The following is a 12,773-nucleotide window of genomic DNA, read 5'->3' as shown; positions in this document are numbered from 1 at the left end:
TTTATATACATTCAAGAAATAAATTGATCCTTTGAGATGTCGGTCTGGGCTACTTTAACACATGTACATGGTCCTCTTGGCTAGGTTGCAGCCATTGTTCCCAGGTGCGCTATTCCACTTGACGCTACCTATATCACAGCTTCTGTGTTGGCGTGAGATCAGATTTGGTTCGGTCCAAAACCTGAGTTTAGAACTTAGTTCAGCCATATTTTGTACTAGCTGTGTGACTTTAGGTAAGTCACTTAAATTCTCCAGGCCTCAGGCTCCTCATCCGTAAAATAAAGGTAATGAATTTGAGAGAGGTTCTCAACAGAAGCAGTAATGCCCCTGGGGTCCAGTGATGTCCCAGTGTCTTTTGAAAACGTGTTAAAATGCAATTTTGGGGGTGCAATGTTTGGCTGTACTATAATCATCCAATGGGTGAAATCCAGGGATGCTAAACTCCCGGCCAGGCACAGGGTGTTGGGGTGGAGAGAGAAGTCTCATATTATGTAGGGTTTTCAAGTGTCAATTTTCAACAGAAAAATCTTATTTGTAATCATCCACGCCTATAACCTAGGTGAGATGACAGACAGAGGTCTAATCAGGAGAACACTAATGAGCATGCGCTGCACCAGGGACTAATAAGAACCCTAAAAAATTGAAAAAGTAGTTGCTGCCCTAATGACAATTTTTAGACATAGACTTCATTCATAGACAATAGGTTTCATTTTCTTTATAGAAGGAAGTACTGCACTTCTGTTAAAAACTCAAAATTTGTCCTATTATACTCATTCAGTTCAATATTACAAGAAGAAGCATGAGATCAAAGCATTCTGATCTATCAAAGCACATGTCATATTTTATTATTTTCACTACTTTGACATCCAGATAATTTCCCTCCCCCGTTTCTCCTGTACACACATATACACACACCAATCATTAAACTAATTAACTCAGGCAAGACCACACCACCTCTATGGGATAATGTTGAAAGGTTTTCTAAATATGGTGGCATACAAATATTTTAGTAGTTTGATCAATAAGTTCCATTCTATAGGGCTTTATAATTTGCACATGCCACTCTTGGAGGGTAAAGCACAATAAAATTGGGCTTTTTACAGTCAAATGCCTTGATTTTTGTTTCATATTTTATCTCTGAAATATGATCATCGACTAAAACAAAACCTATGGGGCAGAAAGACATTTTCCCAGTTTGCAAATCAAGCAGAAGCATGAACGTTTGTCAGGGTCTCCAGCAGTTCTGTGCTAGGCATTTCTCATGCATCTGATAATGTGACCTTCACATGACAGAATTGGATCAAGAATAACATATTTTGATGGTACTTGTAAAAGTAATGGAGCTGCTGTCAAAAATACCCAGGCTGGCCATGAAACTTGAATATGTAGTAGGTGCCGTGAGGACAGAAGGAGGAGTTAACATTTTCACTGCAAATTTTTCCCTCTTATTAGTGTTTAACTTGCAAAAGTTATTTGACATCCAGTTTCAATAAGTAAATTTAAAAAAACACAATATAATTGATCCAATGCAGTTATTACAAGTGAAAGAAAGGTTTAACAGCCAAATAATGCTGGTTCATGGCATACTGACAGAATCATTTATTCCTTTATTCAAACAAATTGGCTGACTCTCTGTGCAAAATAATATGTTGAAATGTTTTAATATGCTTTTATCTAAGAAAAACGGAACAAGGAATAAAGCTTTATTCACACTCAAAAAGAGCTTTTGGTTGAGTGGAAGGAGCTAGAAGTATTTGGAGGAGCACACGCTTGATGTCCTGTTTCATCCCACACATTTGTCCAAAAAGGAGGGAAAAGTAAACTCAGTTTGGGGATGATTGCAGAAAGCTTCTTGGAAGAGGTGCCATTTGAACTAGATGGTGAGAGGTGAGTAGTAATCCAGCAAATGGCATTCTGCTCAGATAGAGTTCCCTAGACTCAAGAGCTCCAAATGTTCTCTGGGGAATAATGAATCATTCTATTTGACTTTTGGGTAAAGTTGTGTTCAAAAAGAAAAGACCAGAAATTAGGTGCATGATAATACAGAGAGGGATAAAGAAAGAACAACAAATTTGGGTTATATTTAGTAGATAACTAAAAACTAGTAAAGCATATGTTCTAAGAAAAGTTTTTAAAAGACGAATTGGCCTGGTGATTATGACATTTCTATTCTTCTCAAGCCTGTGCTCTAGGATTGTTAACTTTCAATAATTCAGTGACATTTTGTCGCATGCCAATCATCCCCCAATTCTGGGTAAATTTAACTGTCATCTCTCTCTATTCTTGGTCCCTGCATAAAGCATGTTGTTATTTGGAAAGGAGTCTATTATTACCCAAGAGCTTGACATGCTCAACAAATATTTTGAGCAAAATTCAACACTTGATTCTATATTTCTAATTGCAGCTGGTTGGACCAAGCATGGACAACTCCCAGGTTTGCCAGAGGCCTCTGAGGGGTTACTAGCTGGAGCTCTGCCTCACAGGGGCCAGGGGCACCAAGGGACCATTTAGAATCTCTCTTCAAGTGGTTTCAAGAGGAGACTTACAGATAAAGGGTGGCAGAGGGCACAGAAGTCAGTAGAATTTAGGAAATGGCAGAAGATCTAAATAAACAGAAATCATGAAGTATACAGGAAGAAAAGGGGGAAGTAGGAGAAACAGCACCAGCAGACTTTGCAGAGAAGACTTAATGTGCTAGGCCTGACTGCAAGCAATTCTTTGAAAGTCTTACACAGAAGTTTGGCCCTTAGCTGACATCTGGCAGCTTGGATTTTGAGAAGGTTCCCTCCACCCAGACTCATAATGGGTCACTGTGCCAAAACTGTTTGTGCAAACAACATAGTGATGCTGAACATCTGCTTTCCTCCTGGGACTCTGGAATTTGGTGTGTCTCAGGCAGAGGCTGCCATGTGAGCATTCTCCAGTCAAAATCCTGGGTACTGAGTCTCCCACAAGCTTTCCTGGCAGACAACATTTCACACGTGTTGTTGCAACTCATTGCCGGGGGGAATGAAGGGCATCCGTTGTGACTTCTCTGGGAAAGAACCCTTGGAAGCTTGTACCTGGCTTCCTCCAGAGTTTACCCCGTACATCTTTTCTTTTGCTGATTTTGCTTTGAATCCTTTTAATAAATTGTAGTTGTAGGCCAAGCACATTGACTCACACCTGTAATCCCAGTGTGTTGGGAGGCCAAGGGGGTAGGATTGCTTGAGTCCAGGAGTTCGAGATGAGCCTGGGCAACATAGCAAGATAGCAAGACCCCATCTCTAAAAAAGTGATTTTTTGTTTGTTTGTTTGTTTGTTTTTAATTATCCAGACATGGTGACATGTACCTATGATCTTAGCTCTTTGGGAGGCTGAGGTGGGAGTATTGCTTAAGCCCAAGGGTTCAAGGCTGCAGTGGGCTGTGATTGTACCACTGCGGTCCAGGCTGGGCAACAGAGTGAGACCAGGTCTGTTTAATAAATACATAAATAGTAGCTGCAGGACTATGGGCTGAGTCTTATGAGTTTTCCTAGTAAGACACTGAATTCAAAGGTCGTCTTAAGAACCCTGACACAGAGCTATTACAAGAAGCTATACGTATGTTGGAAAGACTATTCATTTGCACATCTGCAGCTGAAGAAAAAAGAATAATTAAAACAGATTTGGATGCCAATGATTGGTGCTTAGTGCTAGGTGGTAACAAAACATTACTAGAGATTTGTGGTATACTGGATGACTCTGAATGACTTCCAGTTACATCCTGGACTTCATGAAGGCTCATCATGTAGGGATTAAAACCTCACATTCGTTTATTTACAATAAACCCCTGTTACTCAAGGTAAGCCAAGCATGTCTCTCTTTACTAAAAAAAAAGCCCAATTAATAATTGCCAAAGAAAATCATGTAAATAGGTAAAGTGATCCCGTTACCAGTATATGGTTTCCAACCTCAATAGAGCTTTTGTGATAACCTGGAATTTTTTTTTATTCTTATTAATCAACCTTTTGCATTTTCTTAGCATAGCTTCTAAATTCAAGCTTCAACCCTGTCCTTACAATTCTTTACAGAGGAACTTCATCTCTAAATAGAATGCAATCCATTACAGGGATGTTGTCTACCTTAAAACCTACCTGCGGGTACCCTAATCTAAATGCCTGATCTCTAATTACACAACAAGAATGATCCCTTCCAAATAAAATTGAAGACTTACTTTCTACATGGATTCATATATCGTTCTCTCTTGTCCAAGCCCTGACTCTCTTCCCTAATATCTTTCATATTTCCTTTCTACAGCGTCTTTCTCCTATATCCTCAAAATATTCAAGACACTTTTACCCTAAAACAACAAAACAATACAAAAAACAACAAATTCTTCATTTGACACAAGATACCACTCTGCAAAAATTTTGAGAGATGTTCTATATTTAGTCTTCATTTGCCTCAGTTTTACTCATTTTTGATTTCTGCCCCACAATTTTATTTAAAGAGCTGTTAACTGCACAGTCCAGTGGCCGGGCCACTTTAAGTCCTAGTAAAGCCTGTATTTGACTCCATTATTCACTTTAATTCTTTCTTTTTTTAAATTTTTTTAAAGACAGGGTCTTGCTCTGTAGCCCAGTGGCACCATCATAGCTCTGTAGACCAGTGGAGCTCATTGCAGTCTTGAACTCCTGGGCTCAAGCAATCCTCCCACCTCAGCCTCCCACCTCAGCCTCCCAAGTAGCTGGAACTACAGGTGCGCACCACCTCACACAGATAATTTTAAAAAATATTTTGTTGAGATGGGGCCTCACTATGTTGCCCAGGCTGGTCTTGAACTCCTGACCTCAAGCAATCTTCCCACCTTAGCCTCCCAAAGTGCTGGGATTACAGGCATGAGCCACCGTACCCAGCCTCACTTAGTTCTTAAATTTTTATTCTCCCATCCATTCCCAAAACTCAAGCTTTTTTGCGATTCCTCTGCCTTCTCTCAGACCTCAGCAACTTCCTCCTCTTCTGCTTGCCTTGCTATAATCGAGGCCTCTTAGGTCCTCCTCTCCTGTTACATGAGGCATCTCCCCCTGTGCTCTCCAATTCCCCCCAGAGCTCCTGGGCCACACTCCCCTAATAACCCCTAGCCCTGTGTTTCTCCAGCTCACTGTCTCTCCAAAGCATCAGGCTTCAGGCTCATCCTTTCAACTGCTCCCTGGATATTTCCACTGTGACAAAACTTTATGTCTACAATTAAATCCAGTAGGTATTTTGTTCCTAAGATGAGTGCCTATTCCTTTATTCTGGATCTGGCTAATGATATAACATCCTTTTTCATCTAAGCTGGAAGATTAGAAACATACATTCTTGACTTCTTTTTCTCCCCCACACACAGCCAATTAATCACCAGACCCTACCAGCACATGCTTCCCCATTCCCACAAAGCTTTGTCAAACTTTCCTACTCTTCTGCATCCCTATATTATGTCCTCAATGTATTCCCTAACTGTCCTACCAGAAAATTGCAAGAACTTCCTTTCCCTGCTCTTCTTGCCAGCCCCACTCCCCTCCAAAACCCATCCTCTAAAAAGTCATTAGAGTCATCATTCTTAAAAGCAATCAGGAGCTTGGGCTTTTGAACCAGATTGCCTAAATTTGAATCCTGACACTATTACTGTCTTGCTATTGATACATAGTCTAGGGTAAATATGTAGCTATTCTGTGTCTGTCCCCTTTGACAGAATAAAACATGAATAATAACTATGAAATAATAACAATAATTATTAAATTAGTTAATATAGGTAAAGTGCTCACAACAATGTCTGGCATTTAGTAAGTGATCAAGAAAATATTAAACTCATTCTTTGTCTGAAAAACTGTTACATCTCTTTTAATAAGAAATAAAATATGCAACATCTGCATCAAGATACTGCACTTCCCTCTAAAAGAGTAACTGTTCCCTTATCTGGGGACTTAAAGTTCATGATTTCACATTTTTATCTTAGAATATACCACATCTAAGGACTCCTTAAAAAGAATATAAGTTCTAGATCGAATGCATCTCAGTATTCCCATAATGAATGAATGAATCAATGAGTGAAACTGTTGATGTAGGCCATTTTATCATGGTCCAAATTAGTTATTACATTTTTCTGGTGCACTGGGAGTAGAAAAGTATCAAGGAACAACATCAAGCTAAACAAACAAATATCAAATGAGAATGTAGAAATAGCCTATAAATATTTAGAATAAACAGATAGGACCTCTCTAAATCTTTCAGTATTTAAAGCATGAGAGGTTTTAAAACTACTGTTAGGACAACAACTGAAATACTAATGTAAATATTTATTGAGCATCTACTGTGTGAAGGGGAACCTATTAGATTTTTCTCACAGTACCAAAAATATAATTCGATGAATAAAAAAGGAATAAACAAATCCCAACAAAAGGTGAACTGTCAGTGATACAATAAATGGTCTCAGAACCTTTTATACTTGAGGCCTATATTAATACTGATGAGAAGCATCAGGTCAGGCTTCATGGGAGAAGCCTAGTATTTGCTGAAGACTTGAAAGATGAGTGTGATTTGAACAGATGCAAAGGCAAAGAAACAGTGTTCCAGAAAGGGGAAGCAGCATATTAAGGGTATATTAGTATAACACTGTTTGTCAAGCTCAAACCTTACTAGTGGTCTGATAAGGTAGGAGATCAGACTTCTTGAGAATAGGCCCAAATAAGAGTGAAAGTGACAGGGAGGTGCTCATATCAGGAACTTTAACCCTGGTCCAGGTATGAAATAGTAGTTAGTACACCTGGAGCATCTTTGCATATGATTCACTTTGGAGCAACCATTAGAAGAAAAGTCACTGAACATAACCTGAAGTAACTCTCCCCAAATGTGGGGGAGAAAAGTAGTTCGGCTAGGAGAAAAACAGTAGAGACATTTTTGGGTTGTTCCTTAATGCACTAATTGACAAGAGACAATTTTACCGAAGATAGAACAGGCCTTAATATTTAAGCAAAGCATTCAAAATAATACCCCACTGACTGAAGGCAGGCAGGCATTAAAAACACAAACTCATAACATGAAATGCTCACAGGAATAGTTAACATCACCCTCCATGGGCCAGTCTTATTCAGTTGGTCTCGCAAATTTACAGTCAGTGATTCCAAGCAGAAAATTCATTAAAATCAGGAAATTGCTTAATTAGTGTAAAGTGACAAACACTTCTAAAAATAAATTTTTGGACTATATAAATTCCAAACAAATTCATCACAATCAGAACTGTTACAGTACACCTACAATGACTAGGAAATTAATTCACAATAATGACATGTCAAATTGTATGTTTCTTAACTTGTTTTATCTCCTTCTAAAAAGAACCTACTTGTTTTAAAGAGTGTTGCATTTCTGCCCATCCTCAGTTGCAATAATTGTGTCAACTTGAGAGCATACTGACTTACTGCCAACTTATTTTGTCCTCTCCTTTATTGCCAAAATATGCTTGTAGATTTTATTGTAGACTCTTCCATGATAGGGATGCCCCAGCATGTTTTACGAACCTGATACAGAGTCTGGTTCGATTGTAATGTGTTAATTTACCGAAGCTCAATGCTTTTCTAGAAAATGTGTATGAAAACCTACACATTTATGCTTCAAAGTGAGCTGTGATGCCAGAAAAAAAATCACACTTTATTAATATACTAAAGTTGTTATTCCCATGGACATTCATTGTAGAAAATTAGAACGCACGTGAACAGTGAAATAATGAAATGTTATGACCACAGACAATCTCTACTACGAAGGCCCTCTGATCTTCCTCCACAGCCACCCACACCTTTCAGAAGAGCTTGATCTCCCCAGCACTCATTCAATTGAATCTGAAGTAACAAATATACCCCATGAGATATAGGTTCAAGTTGCTCCCAGCACACAAATAATGAAACAAGGCCAGTCTAGAGCAGAGCAGGGGAGAGTATCCTGAACGCTAAAAATAACCAAAGCCTAATATAAATACAGTTAGTCGATTCCATTTAGTTTTCTCCATAAAGTTGAGGAAAAAAAAAACAACAGTCGTTTAATAGAATCCTAATGTTTCTCGAATGTAAGACCTCATTTTTACCATCTTCCAGGATCACCAGTGGGAGGCAAAACATGGCCAAAGGAAACAGGGAAAACCATAAAGGCTGTAATGATTTGCTTCTCTTCCCATCTCTGGGAAGGTTTCCTAACAGAGGTCACTATTTAAAGGACAGCACTGAGCAGCAGCCACATGAGCAATTAGTACACATACATTCACAATTGATTATACCCACATCACATGAACACATGCCATCAACGTTCAATCTTAAAGCAATTTGTACAACATTTCAGGAATTGGGGGGACGGGTGGATTGAATGAACAGTAACCTCAGTGATTCACTTGAACATCACGTAGTTTGTCTTTAACATCGTATTGATCTAGTTGGATTCTAAATAGCTAATTTAGTATGTACATGAATGATTATCATATTAAAATAGTGATCCTGGCCTGGCGTGGTGGCTCATGCCTGTAATTCCAGCACTTTGGGAAGCCAAGGCAGGTGGATCACTCGAGGTCAGGAGTTCAAGACCATCCTGGCCAACATGGTGAAATCCCATCTCTCCTAAAAATTAGCTGGGCGTGGTGGCATGTGCCTGTATTCCCAGCTACTCTGGAGGCTAAGGCAGGAGAATCGCTTGAACCTGGAAGGCGGAGGTTGCAGTGAGCTGAGATCGCACCACTGAACTCCAGCCTGAGCGACAGAGCGAGATTCCATCTTACTATAAAGAAATAAAAATAAAATAAAATAATGATCCTAAGATTTCATATATTGTCCACATAAATCTGAGAGACATTCTTGATCAGTAGAATTTCAGTGAATAGGAAGTGAATTGGCATGCAGATACAAGAAGAAAACATGTTACCTATTATTTTAGGTTTTCGGACCTGAATTCATTTAGTATTTAATTTACAGTAATAAGTAATATAATTGATTATGAATACTATTATAAGATTTTCAGGAGTTTGTCACAAAGCATTTAGAGGGTTACTTTCTTGACACTGATGTTCAGGAATATTTCTATAAAGCAAATTTGTAAAATGAACAAGTAAGTTTCCACAAAAATACACAATATTTAAGGAAAAATATTTCTCTTAGAATCATTTTTGTGCTTTATGTAAAAAAGTAAAAATAAACATGGAGTATTTTATCAGTTCTCAATTTTAAGAAAAGGTCAAATATTTACTTACAGGCAATCTAGAAGTCAAAAGAATGAAATTCCATCACCAGCCTGCAAATTAATAACAACAACAAAACCTAAGATTATATGATTTTACTCAGGCCACTTAATTTGACAAACAGAAAAAACATGATTATATAGTTTATGATTGAATAATATACATTTATATCATTGGTGAATGATAAATAAGAATAACATTAATTCTTATTTCCAAAGATGAAACTGGAGCATATCATAAATCTACCTTTTTTCTTTGTTTTTAAAAAGCACTATTCCACATACTACAAAGCAGCTCAAGCTGTCAATATGATTGCATGCACGCTGAGGAAAACAACCAGAAGATTAATACAATAATTGAGAATTTTTAAGGAGTGGAATTGTATTCGTAACTAGCATCAACGTATATTTAGAAACTCAGTTAAGATCACAGGGAAAACGATATACTAAGTCATTGTGGGTTTCCAACTAGTTTTCACCAGTTCTTGGGTCTAGGTCCTAATACAAGAGAATCTATAGCTTCTCAACAGCCACTGACATAGCATTTGTAGTTTGGGTTTCACTAAGCCACTGAGGTGTCTCATTGATGTAAGCTCTGCTGTTTTGACACTCTACCCAGATGCTCCAATTTTGCTTCAGTGACTCAGAGCTGAGTCTGAATGCCTCAAAGCATGGGTAAAAAGAGCTATGATTAAGGCATGGTTGGAGTGGCAGCGAACCAGTGTCACCTGCACTGACTTACAATCCTACAGATGGTGTGAAAACAGTATGGTGGTCTTGATTGGACACTCATATGGCTAAGGGCCAAATGGAACATAAGTGAATTCAGGTGTGTTTCTCTCTCATTATCTTTTCTTATCTATATCATAATGACTCAGTATACAACAATTTTATAATAGATGACATACATTTTATGGAAGGATCTGTATTTTCGTAGCAGACACTCTTCTATCTGAGTGTTGTCTGTCGTGCATTTAAAGGTATCTGTGCTTATATACGTATAATATGTAAACATCCTTGAGTTGACCTACATGCCTTATCAAAAGATCTAACACTGGGTTTTGTTAAATTTATTGTCTCCTTTATCCATGGAAATTATTATGAACCTGCTGATACACAAAGCAGAACCACAGATCTTTCATATAGGAGGAGTCTTCCAACAATAAGATGAGCTTTTAAATGGGTAGCAGCTTTTGTGCAAGCTGTATGTCAAGATACTTGACAGAGTTAAGTAATACAATTGTAAAGTTAAATAACAGAAGGGAGAGGCAGTAAGAGGCAAAGAAAAGATAGAAAATTCGTGTTTTCAGATGAGAACTGTGAGGAGGAGGAGAGTCATCTGAGTAGAGAGACATAAGAACCCTCTACAGTTAACAGAAGCTGAAGAGAAATTGATTTGGAAAGAATAGGGGCATAATCATGATGTTGAATAGTGCATTCAATAATGAGCCTGATTCTTGGAAATGATGATCTGAAGGTGGAGCCAATAACTCTGAGAGTGACGCACACCATAATTTCCTCAGAAATAGAGCTACTCCTTACCCCTAATGACAACAGTCTACATGACATAGTTTCAGAAGGCATGTTAAGTATGAAAATGAAGGCAAGAGGTGAATTTGGAAGTCTGAGGGGTACATGAAAGTGATGGAATCTCAGGAGAACACTGAAAGCAACTCAGGATCAACAGCAACGTTAGAATGTGATGATGATGTGATAGCCCATCTGGGTGCAAGGCAGCTTCATGTAGTTTGACACTTTGCAAAGCCGTCCATGAAGAAGTCCCCGAGAATGGGGGGAAGATAAATCAGAGAACTTAAAAGTGGTGCTGATTTAGTGACAGCATATGTTTTAACATACATCAAGTAGGAAGTTAGGAAGTCTCACTTTTGGACTCTCTTTTGATGTTAAAATTCTTTGCTTTCACAGTCAAACCTAGCAGTGATCTTCAACAGCAGCCCAGCATAGGAGGCAGATGACTGGAGCAGTGCTGTACACACTGAGGATGTTCACCCTACGGGAGACATGGTAGGTGTGAGCAGCCACAGAACTCAGCTCAGCGTGCTAGAACACATCATCAGCCCTCCTGTAATGCATCCCAGAACTTCCTATTCTCACAAAGCGTACTTCTGATTTCTCATCACGACACCTCTCCATCCCTCTCCCTTTCCTGGCTTCGTCTTTCCATGCCTTCTGAAGAGGTTTCCACCAGCCTGTCTATACCACTGTGCTGAGCAGCTTCATCAGAACAAACCAACTCTTCTCAGTGTAACCTAGGGTTTGGCATGCTAACAAGATAAACACTGTTTCTTGATTTTGTCCATTCTTCCACGTACTCGCAGACACAGACCCTCTAACCCACCCCTTCCAACTCACACCCATATATACATACATCTCTTCTCCCCTGGATAGTTTGCTAAGCCAAATAGGAGGAAAGAGATGAGCTAGCCTGGATATGGGACTGAACACAAATAAATCAATCTCAGCGAATACTGCAATACATTTTTTCAGTATTGTATATACGTATATAATACATATGTATATATAGTACATATATAGTACATATGTATACTATATACACACGTATACTATATACACATAACACCCAGTAATATATATATGCATGTGTATATATGTATACACTCACAACATCCAATAATATGTATATGTATTTACATATATATAGGTACCTACATACACACAACATGCAATAATATATATATAATTTCTTGAGTGTAAAATATTCCAGGATTGCACTTTAACTTTGATTTTTCTAGTGTGGGGCACTTGGAAATTAGCCAGTCTAAGTTTATATTTTGTTTCAGAATCACATTGCCCAACCCTTCGACATATGAGAATTGATTCAGTGGGAACCTTTGTGTCATACAGAAAAGAGCACCATCTATCTGGGGTCTGTTATTTGTCTCAATTGCATAGATTGTTTCCATTTTTTAAAATTAACAGAATGGTGTCTGGCATCTGCCGAACATAGTTCTGACAAACAGGAAGACTCGACTGAGAGAAGCTGGCATGAGGATTCAGTACCGGTTTCGTCAGGGCCAGCTACATTTCATTCCAATGGCATACGGCACTTCTCAGCTTGCCTCCCCTTATTGGGTGCCTCTAACACCTTTGCCTGAATCTGCAATTTTCAGTTATCCTTCTTAGATTTCAGTGCCCTTTACACCTTGGCCTCCACAGTCCATTATTCACCAATCGTACTGTACCCAACTGGTGAACTTCCTATAATTCATTCATTCATTTATTCATTCACCTCTGAATTAGGCATGTGGGCTGAAAAAAGTCATATCCACACTTTCTCTATATAATGAGTTTATGATCTAATTGTGAATCCGGGATATTTTCTCATGAAAAGTTAAAAAAAAGGCAGACTATGAGTAAATTCCAATGAATGATATGGCGCTACAGAAGTTCATAGGAAGTAGGAATCACTGTGATTTAGAGTAGTTCATTCACTCATTCATTCAGCACAAATGTAAATTGTATCTGGCACTTGTCTAGATGCTGGGAATACTGAAGTTAAAAAATAATACCAAGCCATA

General features: G+C 38.5%; 1 protein-coding gene across 1 annotated transcript in view; it reads right to left on the bottom strand.

The window, feature by feature from the left end:
* The window catches only part of TENM3 (teneurin transmembrane protein 3), a 2,759,728-nt gene that overhangs the window by 1,586,151 nt on the left and 1,160,804 nt on the right, over nt 1-12,773 (bottom strand). The window contains exon 5 of the mRNA XM_054553580.2: nt 9,227-9,267. The gene's annotated coding sequence lies outside the window, so the exon portion shown is untranslated. The remainder of the gene's footprint in view (nt 1-9,226; nt 9,268-12,773) is intronic.

This window comes from Pongo abelii, chromosome 3 (assembly GCF_028885655.2).
Source record: "Pongo abelii isolate AG06213 chromosome 3, NHGRI_mPonAbe1-v2.0_pri, whole genome shotgun sequence".
NCBI classification, from domain to species: domain Eukaryota; kingdom Metazoa; phylum Chordata; class Mammalia; order Primates; family Hominidae; genus Pongo; species Pongo abelii.
Note: the sequence above shows the minus strand (reverse complement) of the source record. Positions and strands in the feature narration are given on the sequence as shown.